Below are 15154 nucleotides of genomic sequence, written 5' to 3'. Positions count from 1 at the left end.
TTACAAACAGGTTGTTTTATAAAGGACTATCCAGTAGGTGCATTATTGTGTGATCTCATATTTACAATGGTGGGATCTCAAACTTCTTAGGAATTTTTTACAGGGGATTTGCTATCAGAACTTCATAACAAAAATGATTATTTGTTACTATGGGAAAGGGAGAGGCTAGAGTCGTTTCTCAGCCTGGGGTCATGACTCCCCTTTCTTTATGCCTTTATGTAAGAGGAGTCACAAAACTATGAAAAGGTGTCCTGTAATTTTTTATTTTTAATGTGGAGTTATGTATCGACAAGGTGATAATCATGGTCTCATGCCTGGTCTACACTTAAAGTTAGGTTAACAAAGATACAGCACTCAGGAGTGTGGGGAAAATACCCTTCTGTCCTGTAGGAAACAGCTACACTATGGCGCTACAGCAGCATAGCTATAGCACGGTAACTGCGCTGCTATAGCACTCATAGTGTAGGCATGACATGTTAAGGACTGTTATAAAGAGGACAATGATCGATTGTTCTCCGTATCCACTGAAGGTAGGACAAGAAGTAATGTGCTTAATCTGCAGCAAGGGAGATTTAGGTTAGATATTAGGAAAAAGTTTCTAACTGTAAGGATAGTTAAGCACTGAAATAGATTTCCAAGGGTTCTGGAAAACCCATCTATGATGCTTCCTGGGAGAACCCAAGGCTGTGAGGCACCTCACTTTCACCAGTCAGAGGAAGCCTTGTTTGTGCCTGCCATGCTCAGCTCCCCAACGCCACAGGCCACGGACAACACAAGCACATAGATATGTCACCTCCTAGTGAACGGCCTTAACTCCAAGATCATAAGTACATAATTTTCAGTATGGATCCTGAATGCCTTAAATATTATTTGTACATATATTTCACAGTGATTATGAGGACCAGTGGGCTACTGGCTCTCAGTAGAGATCACATATACCACCCTTTGGTGAACTCTTATGTATACATGTGACCAGGGCAATCTTTGTAAAGGCCTGTGCACCCCCTGTGCCATCTGCCAGTTGGCACAGGAAGCTGGACTGGATGGCCTCTCATGGTCCGTGCTAGCCCGACAGTTATATAAATGAATATAGAATGTTACCAAATCAGAATAGTAGTGTTTTACACTCATCCTCACACCTGCAAATGATTTAAAAAGGTCCAAAACAGTAGAAAATTAGGTACTACTCATTGAAATTCTTAGAACTTTGTCAAGGATTCATTGAAAGAGGAAAAATAACGAGTAGATCATATCACTTGTATCACAAAGGATTTTATGATTTCATGATCAGTTTGTAGCCATTATAAAACTGTTGTAAAATTTGCCTAGGATCTGGGGGAAAAGAGTGGATTTTTTTAAACTCTTCCTTTCTTCTCTTGTTGTAATTTTTTATTTCTACTGTTGTACTTTACCTGTTTATTTTCTTCATCTATTCTTTTCACTGCAACTTTGGGGGCCACTTCAGGACTTGGTCATATAAATGTTAGTATTAAAGTTATTTCAGCACTGGAGTAGAACCGTCCTACTTAGATCAATTTACAAACAGATTCATATATTGAAGCTGAGAAGGGAGAAAATAAGAAGTCTCTTCTTCTATCATTTGTTTTTTTTATTGCAAACCATTATGATAGCTTACAAAATAATTAAATTTGAGTTAAGCTTGCCTCTGTATATGTATACTAAGGAATTTACATTTAAAAGAAAAAGATTTTAAGAGTATGGAAAGCAGTAATGAACAGAGTAGCTTAATATTCAAATACAGTTATTGTTCATATAATTTCTTAAGTGTTCAGGTGTAAACTAGCATAACGTATATTCCAAAAAACAACCTTAATTCTTCCCTTGTATAGCTACCCATTATCTATCCGACAGGAATAATATACTTCACAGTGGGTGCATTTAGAATGTTGTTACATTCATTCATTCACAAATCAATACTCATGAAAAATAACACTCAGGCCCTCATTCAAGGCCCACTGAAGTGAATAGAAAGACTCCCATTGACTTTAATGGGCTTGGATTATTGCTCTTTCAGTGTTCCCATACTCAAAAGGATACTGCTAGCTAAAGGTTATGGTTATATGCAAATGATTTTTAATATTTAGATTAAATGTCACACATGTATCTTCACAAACTTGGCAATCATGAAAAATATTTTGAATGTTCCATTGGTTTTTTTTGTAACTATGTGTTTTCAATAGGGACTCTAGTATACTGTGTACTGCCACTTTAAAAATCTATCACTTAGGTCTTCAGTGCTTCATGCTGAGAAGATTCTAAATGCAGACACAAGACATTCTGATTTGATTGAGTGGAAGTTTACCATGCTTGGACTCAGGCCCACAGGTGATGTTTCCTGGTCCAGTTTGAGAAAATCCATTCAGCCATTTTTGTGTTACTATGAGAGAGAGAGAGAAAATACTTTTCCCACTAAAAAAAGTTCTAAGCTACTGCAAAAGAATGGCTGAAGTTTGGAACTTGGCAATAGACAGTCCTCTGAGGAGTTGTTTTTGTGGGTTGGGGGTGGAGGAGCAAGGACTAATTTTTATAAAAAACTATATATGTTTAATATACTCAGTGCTAAGGCTGTTAGAGTCTAATAAAGCCGTATCCATTTGGTGACATCACTTCACATTGTCCCAGCCTAGTAGGCCCAGGAGCTACTGCTATCAAGTTACTTTTGGGGAAAAAAATTGCCTAAGATTGTAAATGTCTGTAGAAACACACCCAGCACATTCTCAAAAAAACTGTGTTAACCCCAGGGTCATGATCAATTTGTGATTGCAAACTGAAAAGTCAAAATAGTATTTTCTATTACTATTTAATTATCTAACTTAATACTGTTTTGATACACTCCCGAATTCCTTGCTCTTTCATTCCTATATTGCATTTCTGGTACACTGCAAATGTTCTTTTTACATCCTGCATTCCTTGCACACACACAGTAGGCTTTTGATGTCCTGAAATGTATACCATAAAATTTACAGGCTGTGCCTCACAGCCAGGTTAACACTGCTGTGCTACCCTAACTTGCTTATTTTTTGTGTTTTGTAAGTCTTAACATTACATTAATATGATGTTATACTTGAACATGTTAATTCTAGCAGAAAAAAAGTCTGCATAAGAATGTAAACAGAAACAAATGGCTGGACCCTCACACTCTCCAAGAGAATGGCCACTAAATGTAGGAGAGCAGACTTCCATTGATCACAACACTTACTTGGTGTTTAAAAAAAAAATTCCAATTTCCTGGCAAAGCATTAGCATTAAATTGTGTATCCATCATCCAAAACAGAGTTTACTGTGATACAAGTAATTTTAATTGTTTATCTTTCTGCTGGAGGTCCTTTGATATCACAACTAGATAACAGAGTATTAGCATTATGTGAACTGAATGAGTCATTAATTCAGAATCACTTTTAGACATTTGAAATATAACTGGCAGACCAGAGCTAAGCAAATCAAGTCTGCCATTAGAGAAAGACTTTTCTGACTTCTGTATGCACTATACTTGTGCTATAACTTTGTGTGATTAAGACTTTCTCTCATTTGTTTTTCTGGCATTTCCTGTAACAATTCATTTGGTGCCTGATCCAAGCCCCACTGAAGTCAGTGTCAAGTTTTCTACTGACTTCACTGGGCATTGAATTAGGCTCTTGATGAAAAAGCTGAAGTCACAAAAAAATTAAATATTAATATAATCAGTTAGATCTCGAAACATTTGCATCCATATGGTTCTGTCCAACATATTGCATAGTTTCCTATGAATTCTGTCTTCTACGGAATTTAGATCTGAAGGTTTCAGGAGACTTTTTTTTTTACATACTCCCCGCACTAGTGTTGGCGCACGTGTTCCTCTCTGTCAGTTGCTATTGCTTCCATCCACTCTGTGTTGTTGAGATTGACTGTTCTTCTCTCCCAGTGAAGAGTTCTACTTAAGGTTTCTCTTGGACTCCATTGTTTCCTCACACCAGTTGGTTTCCACTTGACAGCTTCATGTGGAAGTCTGTGTGTTGGCATCTGGAGTACGTGCCCCAAATAGGTCCAGTGCTTCCTTCTGATTCTGGTGGAAATGAGCTACTGGCTGGTGATTTCTCAGATTTCTCTTCATTGGTAATAAAGTCTTTCCAACCAATGCCCAGAATCTTTCATACACACTTGTTTTCAAAGGTGTCTAGTTTTCTGTCTAACATTTTGGTAGATTTCCAGCTCTTGCAGTTATATGTTAACACTGAGAGTATGTTTGAATTTAAAATTCTCAGTTTTGTTTTATCAGTTAGGTATAAAATGTTTTGGATAGGAACATGAAACAGAGTGTTGGGCCATTTCCACAGGTATTCTCATTTCCACATTCTCTGATCTTTAGGTCAGGGAGAGGAATCTCCATACTGGAAATCACATTTGATGGATAACTAAATTAGGGGGGAATATTAAGCTCCTTTGAACACATTATGTGAGAGATTTAACCTGCCAGCATCATTTTTTTAACGTGTCTTCAGCTCTGGCACTGTGTCAGAACATTTTAAGCAGATTCAGTAAATTCACCTAGAATGAACTCATTAAAGGTTCTATTAGCTGAAGTTCAATTCCCCCTTCCCCCACCCAAAAAAAAAGGGATGTGTGGCCACCCTGTATAAAGACTGCACAGTGGACAAAATGATAAGATAGAAACAGATCTGATCCTTTGTCCAAAATTAAAACCCAATCAAACCTTTGTAAGTTTATAAAATGTCCAGTAAGCTGGTAATAGTAATAATTAGCACACATGCAGTGCTTTACATCTACATTGCACTGTAAAAATATTAATAAATGAATCATCAGAAAGCCCCTGTGAGGTAAGTGTTATCTCCATTGTACACCTGGGGCAACTGAGACACAGAATGCTTAAGTGTCTTCCCCTAAGTCACTCCAGGATTCACTGTCTGAGCTAGAGTTAGAATCCAGGATTTCTTGGCTCCTAGTTCAGTGCTTTTGCCTACTAGACTACATCATCTTTTTCTTTTCATGGTATTTACATGAATCCCATGCCTATAATTTGTTTTCTGGTTTGGAGGAATCCAGAACTGAAGGCAGTATTCAAGGAATAGTCTCTGCGACATGATGCCTATGCATATGTAATCCAAAAATCACATTTGATTATTTTGCTGATATGTCACATTGCTGGCACTGGAGCATGAGTTGTGAACATCACATCATTGATAGGACTTCCATCACCAGGGGCCTGCTGCAGCTGCTTGTTTGGCAGCTGTCTGAAGCAGCAATGGATATAGGTATTAGCCTTTTCACATCTATTTGTCCCGATTTAGAATTAATTCTGTTTCCACTGAAGTCTGTGGCAAAACTGCCATTGACTTCAGGATAATTAGGATTGGTTCCTTAAAACTGTATCCCTTCTCATTTAAGATATGATGGCATATAAAGTGACAGCCGCTTGGCAAGGTAATTAGAACCCGACCCACTTAAAGCATGAAACATGAACTCTATAGGCCATCACCTTGCCATTATTCATTTTGTTAAACCCCTCCTTAAATGGTTTCTAATTATTTGAATTTTTAATAAGCATCCTAAATAACTAGCCCATTACATGGTAACTTGAGAGTTCAGATAAGCTCTGAGGGAGCTATTCTGGTCTTTCTTATAAACAATAAAAAGTTAATAAGGTAACGAATGCATATTTTTTAAAACTTTCTGTATTACGTATAAAACAGAGGGACTAAAACAGCTCCAAAGGAACCATTCTGTTCTATCAGGCAAACAATATAAATGTTAAAACTTTCCATAAAAGACATGTTTGTCTTAAAAAAAATAAAAGGGACACTAATAAATTAAATTTTAAAACTATATTTAAAGACACTCATAGAGAGACTTAGACAAAATTCAGGAAACCAAATGTAGGGGTGAAAACACAAATGTAAAGATGGTATAATTCATGCCACTGTACGTTTTTGAAACAATTTGTATAAACTAAGGCTGGATTGTCAGCATAAACTTTGAATTTATTGGCTTCTGTTGCTTTAAATCAGACCCTTCACATTATTTAAACATAGCCTTTTCTATTTAATATTCAGAATGATAGATCATACACATTAGACTGCAGATAGATACATCATTCATCCTGGTAGAATGCATATCTCATAACACTTAAATAGTTTATTAAACTTGTTTCATCTGAGATAGGATAAATTTTGTAATTGACAGCAAGTCATAGGCATGTTTATCATATTTAACATTACCCTATGTTACAGAAACTATTCTACTTTGGTCTCTTAAGTACTTTTTTCTTGAAGAAAAAAATATATGAAATATGTAAATGTTGTTTAAAAAATGACTTAAATCTTAACTCCTATATGGAATTGGTTTAGTGGTCTCAGTTCAGTCCCTAGTGGACACTAGAGTATATCATGAAAACCACCACACATAATTTGGCACCATTTAGTACAACTAGCAGGCTCTGATGTGGAGAGGTCTGGTAATGAGCCTAGGGAGACTGAATGACCTCTTATTTTAGGGAGTATGGACTCTCCAAGTCAGTACTGAAGTTAAATAGTACAGGGAGGTTCACTCTGCAGCTGTTTGCTCCCTTTCTAACTTATGGGAATTAGAGGCCTTGCATTTGAGTCTAACCCACTCAGTTGGTAAGCATAGATATTTAGCAAAAGAAAATCAAGAGGACTCGCCTGTCCCCTAGGCAGCAGTAGTGGATTCCATCTGGGTGTGTTGACATTAGAGTTTTGTCCCAAGTTTCCCACCATTGGTACCCACTGTTCAGCTAGACCAATGTTAGCAAAGGTGAGTGTGCTAATGCAGATAGGGTTGCAAGGGTCTGCTGGCATTTAAGCACTAGGTTATCTAACTCTGTTCATAGTTACACAGGGTTACAATCCTGGCAGCCAGCAGTAATTTGTCTACACTAGCGCTCCTATAGTTGAGGCTGAACTGATGGTAACAGGAAGAAATTTCAGTCAAAAATACCTGATGTAGACAAGGCCTTTGTGGGCCGAGCAAAGGGGGCAATATTTTTGGAAAAACAGTTATGGTTGCATGATATTGTTAAACAATCTGGCATGTGTTAAAAAATCACAAACAACCATATAAGGGAGTATTGTTTTGCATCTTAGCAGTTTTGAGTTTAGGATGATTATTGTTGTTTTTTGGTATCCTTTCTGCTTAAGTCAGGATAAGACTTCCTTTAGGGTATCTCTAGATTAGCGTTTTGACTGCTTAGTTTTTCCAAGACTTTAGAAAACTGAGGCCACCATCAGGAAAAATGGAAACCAGTTGTAACCCTTTTAGTACCACTGTATGTTGTTCAAGGCCTACCCATATTTTAGATCTTCATAATATAATACTCCCTCTCCTTTCTTACATGCTGTGAGCAATGAAATAATTAACAAATTTGATATCTTAAGTATTATCATTGGCATAAAAAATAGTGCCCACTGAAATAAATACAGCAGGTCACACCTCAAAGCTGTTGTTTCAGGCTCTCTGCAAATTCAGGCAGAAATTGTTATACATTCACAGAAATCAGTTATACATTCACATTAATAAATTTATTCACAACTGCAACACCTGAAGAGAGTGTATTTTTAAATGAAAGCTGAGACTCTGGAGAACAAATTAAAAGTCTGTCTGTGTCTTCCCTCCATCCTCTGTGCAACTAATCCTTCCTCACGCCCAGAGGCAGACCCAATACTTCAGAAGACACTAGCTTAATGTACCTCTTGTCCTTGGAAAGTTCAATGGTCTTGTATTGGGATGTCATGAAAAGATAAACGAAATAAAAAAACCTCCTGAAAAGACCAGCAAATAGTTGGGACAGAGGGAAATTTCTGCTGTCTGCAGTTCTCCCATGTAAAAGCCCCCCCCCCCCCTCTAGTTTTTCCCCAGGGGAACAGACATGTACAGTGGAGGTTCCTGAGGGTTCTTTGAAAAGCTTGTTACAAACTGTGAATGTTATGACAACAAACATGACTTCAAGCAAATATTGAAATATTCACTTCAAGAGTCATAAATTGGAAAATTGTCAGGTGTACTTGCCAGTCTATGGAGACATGGTACCTCTGTACGTAATGATGCCTGGGTAATTGACTGACACTTTTTTAAGTGCTGGATTCACATATTATGGTGTGATTAGAAATTCTGACTTGGCAAGTTCCTCACAGCATCCCTACGAGAGCAGAATTTGTGGGGTTCATAAGTGAACATTTCTTGGTTTTTTAGCCTTTGCATTTATGGTTTTGACATCTGATTCCAGAAGGGTCCAGGGAGCAAAAGGCACTGCTGTATGGCAGCAACCTTAATTCCGAGTTAACAATGTCTTTTGTGAGTGACTAATGGTAAAGTTGATACCAGTGCCCCAGAGTGTAATTCTTCAAGCTTTAATTACATAAGTAATCCTTTCTCACACTTGTAGTCCCATTAACATCAAAGATCACTCATGTGAAAGAGGTTTGTAAGATTGGACCCATAGTGCAGGAGAACACTTATCTTCTCAGTAAACTATATAATATTTTATATTGGGCCCATATGGATGAGGAGGAATCCACATTTTGGGAGGTATTTTTGGATGTCTGGGATTTTTTCTCTGACACAGAATTAGGGTTGCCAACCCTCCAGGAATAAAAGATTAATCTTTAATTAAAGATTACGTCATGTGATGAAGCCTCCATGAGTATGTTCAACCAAAATTGGCAACCCTGTACAGAAGTGACTGGGGCACTGAGATAAAAGTTGAACCCCCTCTTCCCTTCATTCCTCCATTAAAACTAAGTAAAACTTTCAGGATCTTTGAAGAACTTGGTACTTGAGGGACGTTTGTTTCTCAAGATGGGACTTGTTTCTTTTTATTCTGTATGAAATTGTAATAGAGTTCTTGACACTGGGTGGGAGGGGAGAGAGTTTTTTAAAAAGAAAATTGAATAAGCAAGTTTGTTTCCCTGATGTATATTGGGCCATTCAGTAACTTCCAATTAAGTTCATTCACTTAGAGCTGAATATGGTACTAAAACAACTGTATTCAACCCTGCAAAATTTCAGAGTATTATGAATGACAATGAAAGAATCATTTTAAGTTCTGCAGCCATGACTGATATATGTGAAGATGGTGAACAAACTTTATTTCTTCTACGGAGGTGAACAAACTTTATTTCTTCTACGGAAAATAGCATAAATACTTTTTACAAAGAAAACGTTAGAAAAAAAGTTTACTAGCATTGTAATGGCACTTCACGCTTATGAATCACCTCCAGGGGGATGGGAAGGAAACAAGCCACCTTTTCACATTCTATCTGCCCATTGCTCCAAAGGACCTTACAAGTCAGTGTCAGAAAAAAACAGACACAATTCATACATTGTATGGCAGACTTCCATTGGCACTGTTTCAGACTGATGGGCCTTGTATTCTGTTTAATGATTGCAGAAACAGTTTGATGTTATTGGTTTTCGGCTTCATCCTGGGAGGCACTGAGTGCCCCCTATGAAATGCTCAATATCCCTGAATTCCCACTGGCCTCAGTGGGAGGTCAGGGCCCTCAGCACAGTGCAGAATTGGGCCCATATGGCTATTACCATTCATAAGTTAATTTTACTGCTTTTCAACAGTTGTGAAACATTTACCATGACATCCCCTAACAGCTGGAAAATTGTGCTGTAACTTAAAATTCCTTCATTCAGCTTCCCATGGAATGCATCTTGCTCAGAGAATCCAGAGACAATCTAAATAGTGGTTAAAATATACACTCAGCATAGGCATAAATGTCACTATTTATTTTGTTTTAGGACAAACACAGTTGATAATGGCACTACTTTTATTTTGCATATAATAGTCCTGAATTTTATTGCATTGTACAGTACATGGAAAACACAGAAAGACAGTCGATAAAATGTTTAAAATCACAGAACTATGATTCCTGAGTTTTTCCCCCCTGGTGGGACAAATTCTGTCACAGCAGCATACAGAATAATCTCCAGGGGGCAAATTCTGCTCTCCATTACACCATCATGAATCCAGAGTAATCCACTAATTGTGATTACACCAAAAGCAGAATTTGGCCCTATGAAACTACTCATGAGAACTAGGCAAGCAGAAAATGCCTTTATGTGCATTTTTTTTGTCCTGGCACCAGGAATCATAGTATTAGGTTTGTTAATGTACTGCTTATAGAACCAACACTGGGAGACTACAATTTGATACATACATTTTTATTGTCTGATTTTTCAGAAATACTGTGCACCCTCAATTCCCATTGAAGTCAGTGGGAGCTGTCAGTTCTCAGCACCTTTGAAAATCATGGTATTAGTGTAGAGAGTTCAACATAAGTGGCCCTGATTCTCCACTTCTCTGTCTAAGTTGCACTCGGATGCACTGCAGAAGGGCGGCTGCCAGGAGCTGGTGGCAGCTCCCAGATTTACGGCTAACCAGCCCCAGCATAATTTAGAGCAGGAGAGATTCTGCTCCAATTTGTGCTACTTACACCAGCAGGGGATTGGATTTAGTGGAGCTCAGTTCGTCCATGTGCCAGAGTGTCCCCAACATGCCGCCTACTCCCACTTACACCAGCGCTGGCGTAGGCACCATTTTGGCAATCTATGGCAGTGTGGAGTCCACCTGCACAAAGGGAATTCTCTGCTAGGAAACAACTAGGTCACTTTATGCTGCACAAGTAGTGCAGAGTGGCCTTAGTGGACCAGAGAATCTGGCCAAAGCTTACTTTAAGAGCCAACTTTTCAGCCCTTCTTTAACTGAGTCTCTCTTTTTGCTGCCTCAAATTTGGGGGGGCATAAAGGGAGCCCACCTTCTGAAAACCTAGCCCTGAACACACACAACGGGTTAGATGTAAGCAGAGTTATGAGCTGTGTTTAAAAAGAGTTTTCTAGGGAAGTTAAATTTAGTGCAATGGGCAGAACCTGAAGACCTTTTGCAGGCCCCTATTTCATTGACATTAATGGAAATTTTGAATGAATAACATGTTCAGTGTTTAACCTGTGAAAGGTATGCTTCTAGCAAAAAAGAGTGTGGAGGTATTAATTTTTTTCCTTCAAAGTATACACTTAGTTTATAATATATCTTTTATTTTGTAACTTAATAAGTGAATTCGGTGTTTATGTTAAAAGACTGAACATGTCATAAACTGAAATCCTCTAGAGCATGAGTTGCAAGTTGGAAAGAGTTCCCCACATTCCAGCACCAATGTGCTTAAACCATATTCTGAAGACACTGTTGCAGTGATAGGAAGATAGGTCGTTCTCCAGGCTCGTTTAGGCCCCAATCCTGAAAAAACTCATGCACATGTGAGCAGTCACTTTGAAGTCAATGGCACTATTCACATGCACACAGCTCAGCACATGCATAAGTGTTAGAGGATCAGAGACTTAATCTCGCCACTGAAAACGTCAAGACTTTTTTGAAGGTCGCCTTTAATTTATTATGAAAAAGCAAGCATTTTTTTTCATTACAGATAGTTCTCTACAGGAAATATACTGCCATTCTCATACTGATGTGTAGGACAGAGGTATGAGCAACATTGTGCAAAGATGCAGAACAAATACAGCACATAGTCACATTATGATACCTACTATACCTCCCAGATATTTAAAAACATGGCAAAATCCTGAAGCTCTTTCACAGATCAAACTCCCACTAAGTCAAGGGAGTTTTGCCTGAGTAAGGGCTGAGTAAAAATTGAACAAGGTCTTCAGGATATGGGCCCATATTTATAACATTTATTCCAAAACACACACTGCTGTTTAAAGTACTTGAAAGTACGTAGCAACTGAAATTGTTTACATGTCTCAGAATCTGACTAATGTGAAGATCGCTTTTATAAATGCTTTGACAAGCTCTTAAAACCACCATAAGGTTTCAGATTTCCACCTCCCATAGAAAAACCCCAGGAAGGGACTATGTAGGAGGAGAACACTTCAAGGTTCATGGGAGAGCTTTCCCCAGATCATTCTATTATGGAGGGAGGTTTGATAATCACTCATCACCTTCGAACAAGTAGTTGGGTTGGTCTCTTAAGTCTGTAGCGCCTCTGAGGTTTGCTAGAGACCAGGACCATCCACAACGAGGCCCTGTACCTCTGGACAAGCTCAAGGGCCTTTCATCACCTCTGACTGTGTGGCACTCTAACTCCAATAGAGCCATGCTGCCATTATTATGGAAAAGTCTTATAGAATTTAATACAGTGGTGGGCAACCTACAGCTTGGCTGCTGCTTCCCGCAGCTTCCATTGGCTGGGAATGGCGAACCGCAGCCACTGGGAGATGCGGGCAGCTGTGAAAATATAAACAAAGGTCTGGTGGCCCGCCAGCAGATTACCAAATTGCCCACCATTGATTTAATAGGTGCAGTACAGAATCTGGCTCTATGTAATCCTAGCAGCACATGATTAGCAGAAACATTTAATTGCAAGATTTTCTGTTCTTCCACTTACTGTGCACTTCCAAAAGAGCAGCTGCTTCTATTGGTAACTTATTTTGAAAATTATTGTTCAGTTTATTCCACAATACACGCAAAGCTTCACTCGTTTCAGAATATCAGAGCAAACATTTAGCTGAAATATTTCATAATGGTGATTAGCAAATAAGTCAGAAAACACACATCCCATGTGACCACAGACCACAGCTAATCTAGACTGAAACATTCAAATATTGAACACCTAATAGAGTTATTTTACAGAAATCAAACTATGTAATTTATGGTAAATGAATTACAAAACTGTAAGAAGCAAATCTATCAATCTATCTATATAAACATATATATTGGAAGAAACACATTGATAAGCCATCATAGTAAGTGTTTATAGTGCTCAAAAATATCACTAAATAATATCATTAGACAGATAGCATTTATATTTAAATCCCTCATTTTCACCAGTTTAGACTCATTTGTGGAAAAAAATAGCTATGAGAAAAATAAGCCTGGAAAGTTTGTGTGAGGTGACTTTAACCATATTAAACAATAAATAAATAAATAAAAAATCCACACCACTGTTTAAATATTTCTAAAATTGTAAGAAGGCAAAACAGGAAAATTCACCAATTTTGTACTCTCTTTTTGTTTATATAAAATGGTTTTTAATTTTATAGTGAAACTAGGGCTAGTAAAAGAGTAAATAAATTGCTTTGTTTCTGAAAAATAAAAAAGTGAAAAGAGATGAGATTTTGTCATTAAAGTGACTGCTGCTCTTCTTATGTCATAGTTTACATTGCAAATGCCTACTCTGGTCATATACATTCACAGCATATCAGCTCTGATGGAGGCGTGATATCTGTTCTTTGTTTATAAATCCTACTTCACAAATGCCGCTTCCTTCCTTGACAAAGAATGCAGATGCAAAAGCAGACTACAATTTTTTTTCCTGCAACGCATGGTTCTTAGGAGCAACCACTGGGATATCTTGGTGAATCTGCCAATTGTACTAGAATGCTGTTGCTGCGTCTGATTTGCCTGATCCTTATCATTCTGCATTCCATTATCCTTTAAGTAGAAAGCCAATCTGAATATCAAACATTTAAAACAGCCCCCTCTACCATGTGGCACCAGCCAGTTAAGTAAGGTCTGGACCCTAGGGCTTGTTTTCCAGTTTCCTGGACCATTAGCTATTGGAGGGGACAAATTGGCCAAGGATTGCCTTTAGTTCTAAGCCCTCAATCACAGTGTGATATCAGACCAGTCTGAGTTAGGGTCACCATTTTATTTATTTATCTGGAGTTATAAAACAACAAAAGGCACCTCTTTTATACTCTGACAGCTATTTAAAAATGACAGAAAAATCAATATAATCAATATGAAAAGAAAACATACAGCAACCTCACCATAATATAATAACCAAATAAACCCCTTTCCTTGTATATCAGTCTTCCAGCAGTATTCCCTTTCCTCTTCCAAAAACGGGCCTTAGGGCATACCTTGAAGGTCAGCAGATTAAGACAATGGAGGGGTGGGGGAACAGGTGAGAGACATTCAAAAGAAAACGTCCTGCTAGCAGCCCTCTCTCTTTTACATCCACAGGTGTCCAGCTCCAGCATCTACATAGATCTCAGCTGCAGCAGCATAGTATGTTTTCTGGTGGGAAGGAGAAGGTAGTCTCTCATATGCTCCACTTCATAGTAAAATGGTCAGGGAGGGAAGGCTTAAGGTACTTGATGCTTAAGGGTAATTCAGCTTGCCAAAACCGCAGTGAAAACTCCAGTCTCCAGCCCTGAAGATGGAAAAGTAGCTCCCCTTCTAACCCTTGGTTTGAGTATGTCTAGATGACAAAAAGGTGTTTTTAAACCTTATTAACCTGCACCTTGTGTAGATACATTTTAATGCTTTGAACATCATGGTAGCTGGCTTTGTTGTAGCCCCTCCTAAAAGTCCCTAACATGACTAGTGAGCACATGAATGTAAAGCTGTGACCACACTAACTGAGGTCTCAAATCATACTAGCTAACACTTTTTTCCTATTTCCCTATTCTAGGCACGGCCACATTGTTCTGTGCTCCCTGTTCTCTCACCCAGGAAATCCTTCAGCCCAATGACTGCACAGAGAAGCGCTCCTGTAAGCTCATAAACTTGTCTCTTTCACCAACAGACTTTGGTCCAATAAAAGATATCTCAGGCAACTTGTCTCTCCAGTGACTGCATGGAGTCCATTGTTCTCTATGCTAAGCACAGGCTAGTTCAGGTGGGTGTGTGCATTTAGCCATCCTTTTGTCCTGCTGTTCTACAACACAAAGGAACACATTAGACAGGTTGAATGAATCATTTTCTCCAAGTCTCCATCTGGACAAAAGAGAGTATTTAATGCACACCATACCCTTAACACATGTCTGGTAGGTAGCTGTAGCCATCCCTCCCATGCTCCTTTGGGCAAGGCTCTCTCTGTTTAACTTACCTAGGGAGACTTTCATATCAATAATTCCCTCCATGCATTTCATTGCCACCTTTGTCATAATAATGACCATGGATAAGGTTTGCTTTTACAGCATAAAAATTGAAATAAACCATTTAGCATTTTTAAAAAATCCCTAGCTAAAATTGGCAAAATACACTTTTAAATTTTTCCCTTTTAAAATTATGTTCAGTGCATTTTAATTCTCACTTTAATTCTCTAATTTAGTTTGACTTTTTTGTAAGTTTCTTTAAGAATTAGTGGAAAAGTCT

Source organism: Lepidochelys kempii, chromosome 5, assembly GCF_965140265.1.
Source record: "Lepidochelys kempii isolate rLepKem1 chromosome 5, rLepKem1.hap2, whole genome shotgun sequence".
Taxonomy (NCBI): Eukaryota; Metazoa; Chordata; order Testudines; family Cheloniidae; genus Lepidochelys; species Lepidochelys kempii.
Note: the sequence above shows the minus strand (reverse complement) of the source record.